Source organism: Micrasema longulum, unplaced genomic scaffold (genome assembly GCF_059751315.1).
Source record: "Micrasema longulum isolate JH-2025_06_02 unplaced genomic scaffold, ASM5975131v1 h1tg001484l, whole genome shotgun sequence".
Classification (NCBI taxonomy): domain Eukaryota; kingdom Metazoa; phylum Arthropoda; class Insecta; order Trichoptera; family Brachycentridae; genus Micrasema; species Micrasema longulum.
This window is the reverse complement of record NW_028278669.1, coordinates 236,792-254,311: the sequence shown is the minus strand read 5'-3', so window position 1 is coordinate 254,311 and position 17,520 is coordinate 236,792. Positions and strand designations below refer to the sequence as shown.

Genomic DNA, 17,520 nt, shown 5'->3' with positions numbered 1-17,520 from the left:
TATCCATGTATATGTTGAATAACCACGGTGACATTACACATCCCTGTTTGACTCCTTTAGGGATGTCAAACCAGGAAGTTAATGACCCATTTACCCTTACACACGCTACACTATCTTTGTACAAGGAAGCAATAGCGCGGACAAGGTTGTCACTCACTCCATACTCCGATAGAACCATCCATAATTTTTTCCTATCAACTCGATCAAATGCTTTAAATCAATTGGGCTAAATGCTGGTACAGAGCAAAGGATTTAGGGATATTATAATAATAAATCTTAATTTACCATAATATACAATGTCATACATACAAAAATAATAACAAAGGTATACATAGTTGAATGGCAGACTAAAATAAATAAATCATCTCCACTCTAAATAGTTAACATCCCAAGCGAACGAACTTAACGACTTTTCTTGAAATAAAACATTCAGGTGAAAAACAAACCATTTTTTGGAAAAAAATATACGCTACAAAAAGGTCGATTGATTTTATTTTTTTAAAAGAAAAATGGAAACACTTGCATCATTATTTTTTTAATCGGCACTAACATTATGGAATACCATGATTAAATAAAACATTTTGTTATGAGACCACTCGAATTTATTTTGGAGCAGTATTATTATAGTTTCGAAAAGCACAGATCTTTCCATCAACATGTGTTGTAAGAAAACTGTAACTATACCTGTAGATGGAAAGATATGTGCTTTACGAAACTATAAAGTAGTTCTCCAAAATAAATAGAAGTGACGTCATAACAAAATGTTTTGTTTAATAAAAAGGGAAGCACTTTTTAATGAGCTGGTTAAGTATTTGTTTTTAGGAAAAAATTCGTACTTTATTATAAAGATTTTAGTCATCGTTTAATATCTGAAGGGGCTACTTAAGAGATTTTTAATATCTGAAGGGGCTAATAAATGGATTAAATTGAAGGTAATGGATATTAATCGATTAATTCGGATTGTACAATTTGGATATTCTCATCACTACAGCTAAAAAACTAAGCCAGTACATTTTTTCTATTACTGTTATCTCCCTAAAATGTAAGAGCTCTAAAACAAGATTACTACAACCGGTACTCTCAAGAGATATCATGCCGCTTACAAAAAAATTCAGTCGTATTTACAAATGCCTCTTGTTTATATTTTTATCGGTACATAATCCATAATATCCAAGTAAAAATATAAATTCATAAACACAATCATCATCATCATCAAACCCTTATCCGCACTGGATGGTGCATAGGGCACTGCATTTTTCAATAAAATGCAGCGTATCTAGTTCATCTGTAACAGGAAGGTAAGGTGATAAGTTTTACGCTTCAGGTGCCAGCTCAAGGACAACAAAACACTTCATTGTAAAACCACCTATAAAAACTAATTTCATGCCGATCTTCCTAGGAATGGAACCCGGGACCTCAAGCATGGTAGGCGTATGCACCAACTACCACACTACCTACGAGACGGACTATTAACCAAACGATTTCCTTTTTAGGATTTTTGGAGGACAACTATCGATTCGAAAACACTCGTCCAGGATTCTGATCCAATTACACACACAGAACTGTATGTTAATCCGCCCGGACACCCGGATATCCACTAACGGTCAAATATTTTATAACATTCGTAAAAATGTTTGACCACAAGTTTTTAAATATAAATAAGTCTTACTTATGTAAACTTAAAAATTCTTAGTTAATCAAAACAAAAAGCACAAAAAATATAAGTGCACAAATTGCGAATGAATAATATTATCGTCGGTGATACTGCAATATTGGAGAACAAAAAAATGATATATATTAATATTTTGGAAGAGCTTATTAAGCTCTCAAGGACAAAACTTATTTTCAAGAGAGGAGTTGAGGACTGGATATTCCTTGGTGGGAGGGATTTGAGTTGGAAACTCCTTGATTATTTTCCGAATGTTTGAGTTTGCTGTTTACCAAATTGATGCGCTATATATTTATTTAAAAAAAATGTTTCTGATCCAATATAATATTTTTGATGATATGTCTGTGTCAACTAATTACTCGTCCCAACTCAACACAGGACTTTTAGTCCCCCGGAGTTGGGACTTATGTCTCAAAAATGTGTAATAAACTACTTATAAGTAAATAAATATATATTTATATTTTTTTTTTTAAATCAACTTAAAATACCGCTGAAGTATCAGAAAAACTTTCGTTATTTAGACTTAAAATAGCAACAATTAAAAACTAACGGCTCTTAGTTCCTATAACGAATTTATTTCTGAAAAATATTTAAGTAACAAAAAAAACAGGTTACGTGGTATATTGCAGTGTCACCGTCGATATAGTAAAAATAGATTTCAGATATCGATGATGATAATATTAGTCGAGAATAATCCAGATGATGGATGCTGCTATGCGGTTCAGAAAGTCAGCAAGAAAAGCTATTGACACACCAGCTACAATGCGGAATAGACATGTGTAGTTCGCAAACGACCCAGTCTAAAGTTAGGGTTTCCTAGGACAGCGGTGCCCGTATCTTAACGGCCGTAGTGAACGGTGATGCGGTAGACAGTCGTCGGAACGGTGACTAGAGAGTGGTTTCCTAGGAAATCGGTGTTAATAAATGTTATAAAAACCGTTTTCCTAGGAAACCACTCTCTAGTCACCGTTACAACGGCTGTCCACCGCATCACCGTTCACTACAGCCGTTAAGATACGGGCACCGCTGTCCTAGGAAACCCTAGCTTTACTGACAAGGTCGGAAACATAGAACTAGAGATATGTTTCTTTCATCTCGGTCAGTTAATTCGCGAACGAAAAGAGCGCCGAACTGGATCTTCGTGTCATTCGGATTTTCGTATCTTTTGTATCATTCGTATCTTTTATAGCTCTAGTTCATTTAGTTTATTAGATCGCAACGATTGTATCCGTATTCCGCGTCACCATACGGTATGCGTAGTTAGGAGATAGGTTAAGTATAGGTGAATTATTTAAGGTTGAGGCCACGCATACATAGTCATTTGCTCTATCTATAAACATTTCCGAAATGTACAAGTGTGTGTTTAATGAACACGTAGGCCCAATCAACATGAATCGTCCAAATCCAAACGGCACGATAAAGCTAGGACGGACTGACCTTCATTGTACTATTTTGTATTTATTAAAAAAGGATTCAGAGGCTATTTTTGAAAACACTTCTCTCCTAACATAAAAAAATACTAAAAATAAATAAAACAAAGTATAAAGCTTAATATTTACACATGTAAACAAATATTCTCTTTGGAAATAAACCCTACTAAAAATGTTGAAATAATTAATATTTTTCCATACAAAACCAGCATTCATTTTTAAAATTTTAAAAATATATATTATTCTTTCATCATAATTCCCTTTACGCATCTAATGGTGCATAGGACACTGCACTGGTACACCAATCGCACGGAATCATGATTTTTTTTACGTGAAAGTAAGATGATCAGTCTTACGCTTCACTCGTCAGTCCAGGGACTTTGAAATGTTTTAGTGTAAAACGTCTTTTTAATAAAATATTTCATGTCAACCATTGAACCCGAGACCTCTTGCATGGTAGGCAAACGCGCTGGTTACTACACCGCGAGGCTAACTGTTTATTATTTACCCAATTCAAAAATAATTAACTTTGACTTTTTTTTAAATAATTGAAAAATATATAAAATTATTTCAAGCACTATAAGGATGTTAGAATTTCAAACATTCATTCGTTTTGTAGCTGCAAGACATGCAGAAATCTAGCTTATATTTCACACTCACACACACTCTGCTCAAGTGAACAAAAGAACTAAACGAACAAGAGACCCGAAAGAAACAAAGAAACAAATGATACGAAAGATACGATGATAAAAATGATACGAAGATGCGAATGCGGAGATATGATGACCAAAAGATACATTCGTTCAATCGAACTACTTAAAAGATTCGGTCGCTTTAAAGATACACAGATGAAGTGACACGTATATTTTCGGTGACAAGGTCTTACCCACCTCTAAATGCAGAACAATGCCAATAAAATATATAATGTTGGTTTGCAAATCATATAAACATTATGAATTCTTAGTTTGAATTTGTGTGGAAAAACGGCAAATTTTACGGCGGTCAATTTGACACCGCAATTTTTAAATCACACGCAAAAATCACCCTGAAATCATCAATCCTAAATCATTTCCCTCTCTGGGCAAACCAATGAAAATAGACGATTGATATAGGGCAAGAGATAGAACACAGTTTCGTGCAACAAAAACGTCAGAACGAAAAAAAAAACTTTTCCATATTATAAGTTAAATTTAAACAAAATGCACCGAAATTAATATTCATAATTGTCTTCTTCATCCCTCTCTCTGGTATGTTGTTTATTGTTTGTTTTAACGAAATATAACAATGGTTCTTTTTCATAATAATGTGCTGTAACCCTTTTTTTATTTAAATAATAAAAAATACCTATTTAAAAATAATTTTTAAAATATAAGCGATCAAGAGACAGCAATTTACTCGTTACACGGTACAATACAAGAACATGTTTAAACCCTAACGATAGTGACCTTTTTGACAGTTTAAAGTCATCTGAAGTTTTCCCCTACATGATTTTCAAGAGCATGATATATTTTGGAGTATCTACATAGGTGTGTAGGTATATCACCTGAAATGCGGCGGTCGTGTGACGTCACAGCGCGGCGGCGTCCCACGCCCCGCGTCTGCCTCACCCGCTTCCATCTGAAAATAAAATGCCAAATTATACAAAAGGACTACGTAGGTACTCCGGGGGGACGAAAACTTCCCCGTTTAAATTTTTCATTTGAAATACGTAGCTGTAAACACCGCAAGCAATGACAGGACGAAAAATCACGATTTAAAAAAAAGGTCGTTAACTTACACCGCGCTCCAGCGGGCACGGCAATCAGAGCATTTTAATTTTATTTGTTTTTATCATTTTACATACACTACACACGTCTTTTGACCTCTCGACATAAGCCATTAAAAGGGATTATTTTCATATCATAATGGTGCACGTTTTTATATAAGCGCGAAACCGTTAAGGCATTTCAAATAAACTAAGGTCAAGAAATTGTACTTCTGGCATCCGATTTCGTATTAGTAAAAGTAAATTACTTTATTACTTTTATTCTACAAATTACATTAAAAAATATGTACGTCTCAGTAATCTATGTGTAAGATGCATAATCTTTTTAATTAATTTGAAAAAATATGTTTTTGAGAAAATTTGATAAAAAAAAACTGTAATGTTATGAAAAGTTTATATTAGTTCTTAAGATGTTATAAACTAACTTAATAAAGCATAAATAAAGAAAATAATTAAATATTTATTCCAAATATAATTATGTAATGCACCTTATGCACCACTGGGTGTAAATGAGTTAAAATTTATATTTAAAGAACATAAAGTTTGCATATTGTTTTTCTCAAGCGCTACAAAAAAAACATATAAAGTATGCAAAATATGTAGGTTCCAAAGGCACGTTTGAAGTTCGTGTATTTTCTTTTCCTTCAGATTTCAACACAAACACGGAAAATTAATTTAACGGAACAGTCAAGGATAAGAGATACACAATTTCCAAATTCTGTTAGTGAACAAATCTTGAAAAAACATTAATAATATTTAACTCGCAATTTTATTAATAACAATCATCGTTCTGCGAAGCCCTTTGTCATGTTAATTTAAGAAATTGGGAACAAATGGCAAAACATGAACGCAGATTAATGAAAGCGAACACGCGACGCCGAAGGACGCCCGCGTCTGTCTGCATGGATAACCGGAAGCTTAGCGCAGATAGAGGGTAAACAAACTTTCAGATAAGAGTCGGTGAATTTTCATTATTTTTCATTAAAGAAAAATACAATGCTGTTTTTCCCCTTAAAATTTGCACATCAATGAATTTATAAATATTTAAAGGGTAGAATATTATACTGAAAATAATCACCCAAGTGGTTTGAGTAGAGCCGGGAATTAAGGTTATGGCACCACTAGAGCAGGAGACTAAAGTTACAATAATAATTATTATTGTGGTATTCTCTACATCGCCATCGGTAGCCCAAAGCGACAGTAAGATAAACCTGAATTTTCCGATTTTGAGATACACATGCAGATATGTTAATAAATTAAATAAATGAATGTTTCCAAATAATAAAATATTGAAGTTAGATAGTTAACCCATGTGAAAATATAGTTTTCATAATCGACGTGTAAAATTTAATCTAGTCAGACCCTTTGCACACCTCAAAGTTCGATTATCTCAAAACATGTTCTTCAAAGACATCTCATTGTTGCGTTGGGCTAGCGATATTTGAATGTGACTCTGTGACCTGTGACCCATTATTAAACGATTTTTAATTTTTCTCTAACATTTTCGCATAAATTTCTTTGGTATGACTGTATTCCTGTTTTTTTACGGTTATTATTAATTGCAAGTAAATCAGTGTGAAGACACTTAATTACCTACAGTAATTACTGCTTACGAGTTCAATATATATAACGAGACAGTTATTTTTAATATTTTTTTTCCGAATAGCTCAAACAGTTTTACAAAACATTAAGTTGTCATTTTATAATAGAGTTGAAACTGTTTTTAAACTAGTCAGGATGTTCATGGCTACAACCCCCCCCCACCCCTAAAAACAACTCAGTTTAGCAACGAGGAAGTTCAGCCCTCCGGGGATACAAAAAAATGTATTCTTACGCGAGATAAAAATTAGAGGATTGTACGGCGTAATTTGTTGAGAATTTATGAAAAAAAACGTCACTAGTTCTTCCGAATCAACCGATGGTAAGAGAGTTGTGATATATTTCCGGTAAGACAACTGACCAATCAGCAGAACAAGAAGGGGAAGAGAACTTGAGACGTCACACGCGAATTAATTTTAAATATACGAAACTTTGAAATATCATAGCACTGATAATACGATACATTTTTTTTTTAAAGCGTCTGCTTGGGTATTATACCATTCGTCCAACAGAGCTGGAATAAATACAATTATTGCTTTTAAGTTATAATCGAACTGAGGTTATTATGATCACCCGAGTCGCTCGTCGCTCTGCATTCCGAGCTTTAAAGCTCTAATACACGAAAGCACACCATTTTGATCGCTAAACGGAATGTAATTGGAATAAGGGGGACATTTCGCCATGATTGTAGAATAACGACGCATGTGATTTTCTTTAACTTTAAATGAGAGCGGTTTAAATTATTTTGACACTTTATGTCACAACTTGATAAGTACAAAAGTACATGATTTGATCTTTTTATTAGTTATTTATATTTTATTTCAATTTCAAACCTGGAATATGAAGCCTTTATACTTACCTTTTCAAGATCAAATATAAAAGAAAGTCAGCGTCGCATTTTTCGCACATCCGTCGTTGTCCTACGATCACGACGATTTTATTAACGGCTCAACGAGACATTGATCGAAAGACTAACACCGGCAATACGCGTCACACGTCCTTTAAGAATTTAAATACACGCGACTATTTTGGGATAAACGTGCGCTACAAGCCGAGAAGGGTATTTTCCCAGAAACAGGACACTTTTGGTATTTAATATACTAAAAAGGTATTCAACCTGGCGGCGGTTACCGTAAATCCTCAACTCCCCGGGGCTCGGCGTCGAAATTACGGAGTGTGTTAAATACTTCAGATTAGTTATCTCTTGCTTTGCGTATAATGTACGAGCAGCTCGCAGTTACATATGAATATCTAATAATTGCATGTTAGCGCTCTGAGGAGGATGCGCGGTCTGACTTTCCCGTATTTTCTCCATGTATCATGGCACTAGAGCGATGTTTTTTTTGCAGACTATACAAATCCACCATTGGCGTGTTTAAAATTTTTTTCTTTAATGATCAACAAAAAACCCTTAAAACCGCCTTGTTTTATCTGCCGTCTTCGGACGTACGTTATACAAATACGATATGTAACTATTTTTGAAAAAGGCAAAACGTGCCGACACAGATTTATTTTTCTGATTGTCTTTCTTAAAAACAAAATCAGTTGATTTTTCGGGTGCGGAAAACGGAAATACGAGACCTCGACTTTAGTTAGGCATAATCAGTTCGACATGCAGTTGTCTTAATCGCACAGTATTCGGGAAGGCATCTGCGAGAGAGCGATAAAAAAACTTAATTTAAATATTTTTTTATTTTATTATCTATTTTATCAAACCGCTCATTGCCGCACATACGGATCTTACGGATCACTTTTTTTTAAATGTTAAATATTTTATTTATTTATTTATTTGACACTTTATATACATATACAATAAATATACATATAAGGGCGGGCATATTGCCTTAAGGCAATTTCTTCCTACCTACCCAAACCATTCAGTTTGAGAAAATTATAAATGCATGGACATATTGAATCTTACAATTTTATACAAAAAATAAAAGCAACAAAAATAAATATATAAATTAAAATAACACTATACTATGAAGAGAGGAGAGGGGATGGGAAGGAAAGAAGAAGGATAAAGGAACAATTTAAATATTTAGATAGTGACATTTCAATCTTGACTTAAATGTAAATAAAGAAGGGGCGTCTCTAACATTAGTGGGTAGATTATTCCACAATCGAGCGGCTACTACTGTGAAAGAGGAGGCAAAAAAAATAGAGCGATGACAGGGTATTAAAAGGGTTCTCTCGTTACTAGAACGAAGAGATAGTCCGTGTTGTGAAAGAGGTTGGATGAGCTCTCTCAGATAAACAGGCGAAGTGGGATTATTTAAAATATTGTGAAGAAGTGATAGAATGTGAATGTTTCTTCTATGCCTGATACTGAGCCAGTGTAGTTGCGTGCGATACTCGGTTATGTGGTCAAATTTGCGAAGATTAAAGATATAACGAATACAAATATTCTGCAATCGTTCTAACTTATCAAGCAATTCAGAGTTAGCATCTGGATAACATACATCCGCGTAGTCAAGGAGTGGAAGAAGTAAGCTCTGGACTAATGTTTGCTTAACATTAATTGGCAAGAAATTCTGTAATCTTTTAAGTGAGTGCAAACTGCTATAATGCTAGTAGTAGATACTGCTATAATATGAAATCGCAGTACGCGATACATCGTGAAAATGTATGTTTGAGTTGGTAGTATTTCGATACGGACCGCAGTTGTAAGACTCCAGACGGACTAGTAGATCTACAGCAGTTACCAGACAGCTTGCCGGACATACGAGTACATAACTGTTCGGACTTTGTGAGAGAAGGGGGCGCAAAAGTTACTCGTTGGAGCGAAGGGTAGATAGCAAATACGAACTCGCAATATACTCCGACTATGTCATGGTTGGGAAACAAATAAACTGGCATAAAAAGTGTAATGTTAACAAAGGGCAAATCGGATACACAAAAAAATGCGAGTAGCGTACTTATAAAAACTTATTATTTTAAGAGTATACCTAGAAATATTATACAGAATCTGAATGAATAAATTAAATTCGTATCGCGTATATAATATATCGCAGTATCAAACGTATCCCGAGAGATTGAAATAAATTAGATGAAAAGATTAATAATAACGTTATGGGATTTTTTTCAAATGAAAATTAAAGCATGTCAGAAAATGGAGGCATCATTATTCTTTCAATGCAAACAAAGCCGTTTAAGGGCGAAACGTACTCTCGCCGCAGGCAGGCTCCACCCGCCCCCTTAGGAGACAAAGGGGGAGGTTGAAAGGGGGAGGAAGAGAATTTCTGTAGCGGGAAACGTTCCTTATCCGGACACCATCAATTATTCCGTAGAGTAGACGGGCACTTAGTAGCGAAGTGCATTTTACTTAAAGGTCTATAACACATGGCCCGTAATCTAATTTTGGTCATGTTTATTGAAGGCCAGTGAAAGGGGATGATATTTAGCTCTATCGAAAGGCATCTTCATTATGGAAGAAAACTCGATAAGGTCATACTTAAATATACAGAATAAAAAACTAACAGAGAGGATAATCGTGTTCAAATGGGTGTGGTTAGACAGGTGAAATAAACATGAATTGAAAATACAATAAGATAAAGAACTTGTACTCAAATAACTGTTTTGTGAATTTCAGACTGACCTTAGCGAAAACCTAAATTGTGGAAAGCCATAACCATAAAACAAACATAGGTTAGGAATGTTGTGTGACTGTAAGAGAGTACACTGGGCATAATATTGCCAGCTTTAGTTTGCAGGCAATGTTGCCTCGGGGATGCTAGATGCTCGTTCTGTCTAACTGTATACTCGTATGTACAATAATACGAGGGAGGGGTGTCATCTGACTGGCACGCCCTCCGTAGAATCGCGACCACACCAAAGACAAACTGTATAGGAAAACAATTCAGTTCGACCGCAAAACTTTAAGACACCATGATGCACTGCATATTTTGTAAGCATAACTAAAAAACTTTAGCCGTCGTAAAATAAGGCTTTCATTAAAAACATAAGCGATAACAAAGTTAGCTTTAATATGTCTGAAAAAACGTTAAAAAAATATATATATATTTGTTTTGCATTTTTTATATATTTTGTAGAGAAGAGTACTTTTTTTATTAACAAAAGGTAAAAATTACACAAAAAAGAAGAAAATAAACTGAAATACTAAAATACCAGTAATATATCATAAATTTAATAGTTCCACATGGATTGAATACCGATGTATCAAATTACGCAATCAAAGGATATTAAAATTATACACGCAGGTAGAATATAAAGGTCCAAAGTTAGATAGATTAGAAATTGAAATATGTGAAAAATTTCAACGCTCATCAGTTCATGGTTTACCCCTTCGTTCTAATTCTCAAACCACCCTCTTAATATCTATTCACAATTCGTCTTTCTTCTCTAACTCATAGTGTCTATGCGGCTCGACTGTGGAATCATCCCTATCCACTATCTTTACATTAGATACTGAATCATAAAAATACAATTTTTTTTAAATTGGTTAGTTAGAAGAAATTGCCATTTGGCAATAATCCCGCTAATTTATTTAATTAAAATTATGTATAAAAAAATAAAATGAAATTTTAGAAACAAATAGAATACAAAATTAAGAATTTCAATCAATCAGCAGATAGAATTTTAAAATTTACCCCCTTAGTTTGACCCTGTACATTGCAATAAAACAATAAATATTTTTATAGAATAGAATCCTCCGTTACTGTGCACCGCCAACCAGTAACGAGCGATGATTTTTTAAAATAAGCAATCTACACTTTGGTCAGTCTCGTGGTGTAGTGGTCAGCGCGTTTGCCTACCATGCAAGAGGTCTCGGGTTCGATTCCCGGCATAGTTGACATGAAATATTTATTGAAATAGGTGATTTTACACTAGAATATTTCATAGTCCCTGGACTGGCACCTGAAGCGTAAGACTGATAACTGATCATCTTACCTTCATGTAAGAAAAATGATCAAGATACGCTGCGATTAGTGTACTAATGCAGTGCCCTATGCACCATTAGGTGCGGGAAGGAAATGATGGTGAATCTACAAAAATGATCATTAATAAAGTTGATAAATATCAGACGCGGGTATGTCCACAACGATCCACCACAGTTGAATTGAAACAGAGTTTTTTGACAGTTTTTTATTGTAATAATGAGGACATGTTTTAATTTGAACAGTACTGAAATGATCATATTTTTGTTCTTTGCATTTTGTAGAACACATAAAAAAAAATGGGTAGACATACTGGCGTTTGATATTTATCAACTCAGTTTGTATCTACATGTAAAGTACATAATATTATGTAAGTGGCTTTTTTTCTGTGGTTCTGTGAAAACATCGCGATATGCGTAGCTTTATTCTGCACTATTTTTATACAACACTTGTGAACACTGGCCGATTTCTTTTAAAATGACTAATACCGAAAACGGCCACTTCAAACGCCACAAGTCGTATGTCATACATAATAATGTCAACGATTTCCCATCAAAGAAAAATAGTCCTTCGGAAATAATGCTCAAAATACTTGTTTCCAAATAGAGAATCTTCAAATAATATTTGTAATCGGCAAGCTTGTACTAAAAAAGTACTGAAAAACCGTGAGTAGGTTAAAGATGTAAAATATAGTGTACGGAGGAATAAGCGGAGGTAATCGGCTAGTTTCATCGTTCACTGAGAACGGACTGGGCGCACTTAATAGATATTTTTTTTTGAAGAAAGATATAAACGGTGGTGGTGATTTATATAAAAAAAAAACAATTATTTGATTAACATATTACAACAGAGATGAAGAACATTTAAGAGAAGGTAATATGGAAGTCTAGGCATCTACAGGGCTTATGACCTGTCAATGGCTGGTTAAGGTGGCCACTTTACACACTGTGTAACATTCACCATTCTGCCCATATTTGAACATCTATATTCCTTCAATTCTTTAATCTGTTGATGTTTGTGAAGTTAAAAGAGCTGAAACCTTTATTTATGCGGGTGAGATTCATCTAATTGAATTATTTCACCTACATACTAGGCAACGCCTAAAAATGTTATTTTTTCAATTTCTATACTTCTTCATGGACCATGAACCATGAACCATGGTGGATTTATCAACCATAATTTTCATTCTCAACTGCACTATCACAATTCATAATAAACTTAAATTAAAACAAAAAAAAAATTGTTTGAGATTCTGAAGCCTTTTCAACCATAAAAAAAATCGATTTGCCAAGACAAAGGGGGTTAAGAAACATATAACATTAAAAAATAAAATTAACAATAAAAAAAGATACCTAATATTTTAAGGCGCCAGTTTCTTAACAGAATTGTATTCCGTCAGGTTTTTTGGGTCTAGCTAGGTACCTTTTTGGTATAGTATTTTTAATTATCATTATTCTATTGTCACTTAGTTTGTCGTAGATTTTTTTATAATGGTCAAGGATTGCACCTAATTTGCACTGTGCTTATGGCTCGCTTGTGAGTATAGTGCGACACGTGTTACACGGTGACTAGGGAGCATACATAAATTGAACACAAGTTGTTTACATAGACGACAGGTGATATGCGTGTCAGGAAAACCAGTCAATCGTACTAACATACAGCACTTGTAAATAACGATACACTGCTCGTGGTAGTAATGTAATAAGCCAAGCATATCTACTTCGTGACCTAGTAACTTCACACTACACTTTATCGAGTGGTGATTCCTGGATAATACAAAACTGCGGGGACCTGGGTACTACATCAAAGATACATTTTTAAAAAATAACCACGTTTTTAATATATAAATCACGTCAATTATTGGAAATTAAGACACCAGTTACAGTTGTTTGGGATTATTTATATGGTACGATAATCAATCTTCAGGGCCCCGATTACAACGGGAAGTTAACAGAGTTACCTTTAATTGTCTATAAAGTAAAATAAAAAATTTACGTACGTAAATGTGTGATTTGTATGATTTTTTTTCGAAGCATGTTCAATTACTCGAGCATATCTCTTCATGGACAAAAAAAATGGACTTCATATAAACCCAACAAAAACTTAAATTGTAGTTGTTGGTGGTAAAAATTGTATTCAATGGTTGATTTCCCCACACTTTTCAAAATATATGGCACAGAAATTCCATTCATGACTTTAGTCAAGAACTTAGGTACTATCATACATAAGCATTTAGGGTGGCACGATCAGGTTAACGAAGTTAGTCGATAACCGTATAGCAGCTTGCACTCATTTAAAAGATTGCAGAATTTCTTGCCAATTAATGTTAAGCAAACATTAGTAGAGAATTTACTTCTACCACTCCTTGACTTTGCAGATGTATGTTATCCAGATGCTAATTCTGAATTGCTTGATAAGTTGAAACGATTGCAGAATGTTTGTACGTTATATCTTTAATATTCGCAAATGTCACCACATAACCGAATATCGTGCGCAACTTACACTGGTTCAGTATCAGGCATAGACGAAACATTCACATTCTATCACTTCTTTACAATATTTTAGTGATCCCACTTCGCCTGTTTATAATGGGCCAACTCTTCGTTCTAGTAACGAAAGAACCCTTTTAATACACATTCACCGCTCTAATTTTTCCGCCTACTACCCGTAATAAATAATCTACCCGCTAATGTCAGAGCCCTTTCTTAATTTACATTCAAATCCCGTATAAAATGTCACTTCGTGAATGTTTAAGTTTTTCCGGTTATCGACAATAATTGTACAAATATAGACATTTTCGTGCATAAAACTCGATTCGATTTCATATAAAACTGAAGATAACGATTGGAAGTATGAAAAAATATTTTTTTTTGCATTTTTGATGGTTGAAAAGGCTTCAGAATCCCAAGCAAAATTATTTTTATTTCAAACAAAGTTTATTTTGAATTGAAATAACAAGATAAGGCACAGGAGCTGGCAGCCGACAGAGATGCCTGGAGGCTCTTTGTGGGCACCGAATGCTCCAACTAGAGAGCAGACATGGAATGATGATGAGTTCAAGAGAAAAACATTGATTAAATGTATCATATTGTCGGGTTTCTGGCACAAGTTAGTAACTGCAAATTCTCAAAAACTGAGATGTTTGATAACATTCGTTTGAAAATGCCTTAACAAGGAGAAACAATTGTTGCGAATTTTTTGTTTTTATATTTTTTATATTTAAATTATAAAATTAAGTGTTCAGTAGACTCAAATCAGTGTTTGATTTATAATATTTTAAGTATTTTATTAAGTTTACGAGGTAAAAATAAGTACTATTTTAATAATGTCAATACTGACAATAACTTTATTTCGCCAAGCAAGATTTTTAATTTAAAAAAAATAAAAATATTAATAAATTTCATAAAAGGTACACGTTTAAAAAAAAATCTATACAGATCTACTTTTATACATCTAGTAAATGTTATCACTGTAACTCTCCAAAAAAGAGACTAACTCTTGTGCTTGGAGAGTGACGTACACTGTTGTAGTTGTTTATTTATAAGAGTTAATATAATTTTGAATATACGAGTACACGAAAAAAAAAAAAAAACATAAAATAATAATACATTGATACTAATTAAAATTTAATGAAGTTTTTACACGTGTTCAAAAAATTTCTTTAGATTTACTTTAAATTTATTTATTTATCGGAATAAGATTATTCACAACTTCCTTCGTGTAAACAAGTCTTCTGTTGCTATCAAAACAAACATAAAAATTGATTGCTAGCGTGACTACTAATAGTATAGTATTTATCGATTAAAATTAGCATAATATCGAATACACGTAAATTAACAACGATTTCATTCAAAGATTACAACGGAAATGATAAAAGAAAATTAGCTGTAATTCTACTTTAGTAAATTAGGTCCAGCGACCGCAAAAAAAATATTGCTGGGAGTAATATTGTGGCTTACATACACAAAAGAAAGTTATCTGCAGTTAATTGGCTTAATTGAAAAGAGCAAAAACGACTGCGATAAATTAAATCGAAGCGAATTGATTTAAAACATTCCTGAGCTACGGTGTAGCTATAGAATCAGCTGAACCAATGTAATAGAAGATGTAAAAATGAACTTGAGTTAACAGTAAAACGAAATTCACTATTTGTGTCCAGTTCGTCCAACCCCTAAGGGGATTAAAATACAAATTTATTTAGGGTTCAAAATGTACTGGTGGGAAATGTGAAAACACCAAAGATGCCTATACCTGAATTTATTATAATTATATCGCAATCGAAAAATTCAGGAAAATTCAATAAAAGCTTTTTACTCTTTTGTTCCGAGTGAGTTACTTAAATAAGCGAATAAATGTTGCTTACATTAAAATCATTGCCCTTTTCATTATTATAAACAAAAAATATGTTCTTGGGTTCTTATTATTTACACAAATATTTAAATTTTCAGAAGATTTTTTAAAAGTCGTAAATAACTTGGGTTGAGAACATGAGAATCGAGTTATTGTAGAGCGGGATTTGAACCTCAGACCTTTGATCCGCAAGTCCACAACAGTATCACGGGGCCGGAACCTGATTCATACCTTTAAACCAATGTTGAGTAGTTCTAACAAATACAACAGATATAAACGTAAACATATATCAATGTTTTAGGATCAAAATTCAGAACGCAACGAGTTTAAAACGTATACAAAGGTAATACTTCTGTGTGAAAGCAATACAATTAACGATATTAATCGAACAAATTAAAATATAAATTTTAAGATAAATCTGGCATTACCTTTTGCAGTGTGGATGTTAGTTTTAGTTTATTTCAATTTTGAGGGCCATTTTTAATGAGCTGTAAATAACTCACTAATAAAAAAAAGAGATTCAAGTGTTGGTAGAGAACCTTGGACCTCCGATTCCGCGACACTAGCCACGGAACCACAACCTGATTTAGAAGCTTGTCAGCAAGTGGGAGGGAAGGAGAGGATATGCAAGGAAGTTTTGAAACATACACAACACTCAGACCAATATTTTTGTAGCTGGCGGGAATCAAACCCGCGACGCCAGTTTCACATTTGGCCGTCTAACCAACCGCGCCACGGCGCCCGACCAACACAAGTATATCAAACTCAGAACCGAGGAACAAAATAAACGGCAAATAATCAAGTGGTTGCTTTCCCGAGCGTAGTACAATACTAATCAAACAGAGCAGTTAGCACAAGAGCCACAGAGTGTTCGTTCGTATGTAGCGGAAACGCGTTGCGTGAGAGTGAGATAGATATATGGGATACGAATGAACTTACAAAATGAAGGCATGACGTGCAAAGGGGTCAGGTCAGGGCAGACGCAAGACGCGACGCGACACCTTGACTCGGTAATCGCATTACTGGGTCGTATACGTATACTAATATCTTAGGAATAAATCTTGATCAATAAGTACACACGTAAACCGTATTTTTCATTGTATTGTTTACTGTATAAGAAATTTAAAAAATATATTTTTAAAAAATCAACAAATGTAATTCTATCTATTTTGTGTAATTCTATAATTGAAGATATAAGTGAAATTGCATAGACGAATACCTTCAAAGTGTATGTTTTCTAGTACGTATCTTTGTTGAATCAACTTATAAAATAAAATAAATATGAGATTAGCATACATACCTCGCTGGGCGGTCATTCCTACACACCTAATATTTTTACACAAGCTTTCAGGACGAAATTTCATCGCTAATTGTTTGAGAAAGCAAATCTAACACATCTCACACTTACGAAGAGAGAACTCTTACGAGATCGATTTTATATTTTAAACCATCTTATCTCCTCACTGAGGTAGCTGCTCGATTGTGGAATAACTCATATCAGAGATGCCTCTCATTGTTCAGATTTTATTTTAAAAATCTAAATACTCAATTTATTTTCCTTTCCTCAATCCATTTATTCTTTTCCATTCATTTCCCCGTAGTAAAGTGTATGTGTCTGAATCAATGTATTTATGTGTTTACGGTAGAATAAAATTTTTAAAATAAGTTATTGTTAAAGTCCCATAGACCCGTAATAAAGGTCTATGGTTCGTTTCCCGTTCTACAGCAAACAACTTTATTACGATTCATAGTACAGTTTTATAACTACATAGTTAAAAATGACCCAAAATTCAAATACAAACATGGGAT

At 33.8% G+C, this 17,520-nt stretch overlaps 1 protein-coding gene across 4 annotated transcripts in view; it reads right to left on the bottom strand.

Annotated features, from left to right (window-relative positions):
- Spn (protein phosphatase 1 regulatory subunit spinophilin) overlaps nucleotides 1-17,520 on the bottom strand; it is a 164,021-nt gene that overhangs the window by 88,872 nt on the left and 57,629 nt on the right. For all 4 annotated transcript variants that reach the window (XM_088235974.1, XM_088235977.1, XM_088235976.1 and 1 more), the window contains exon 2: nucleotides 4,643-4,716. The gene's annotated coding sequence lies outside the window, so the exon portion shown is untranslated. The remainder of the gene's footprint in view (nucleotides 1-4,642; nucleotides 4,717-17,520) is intronic.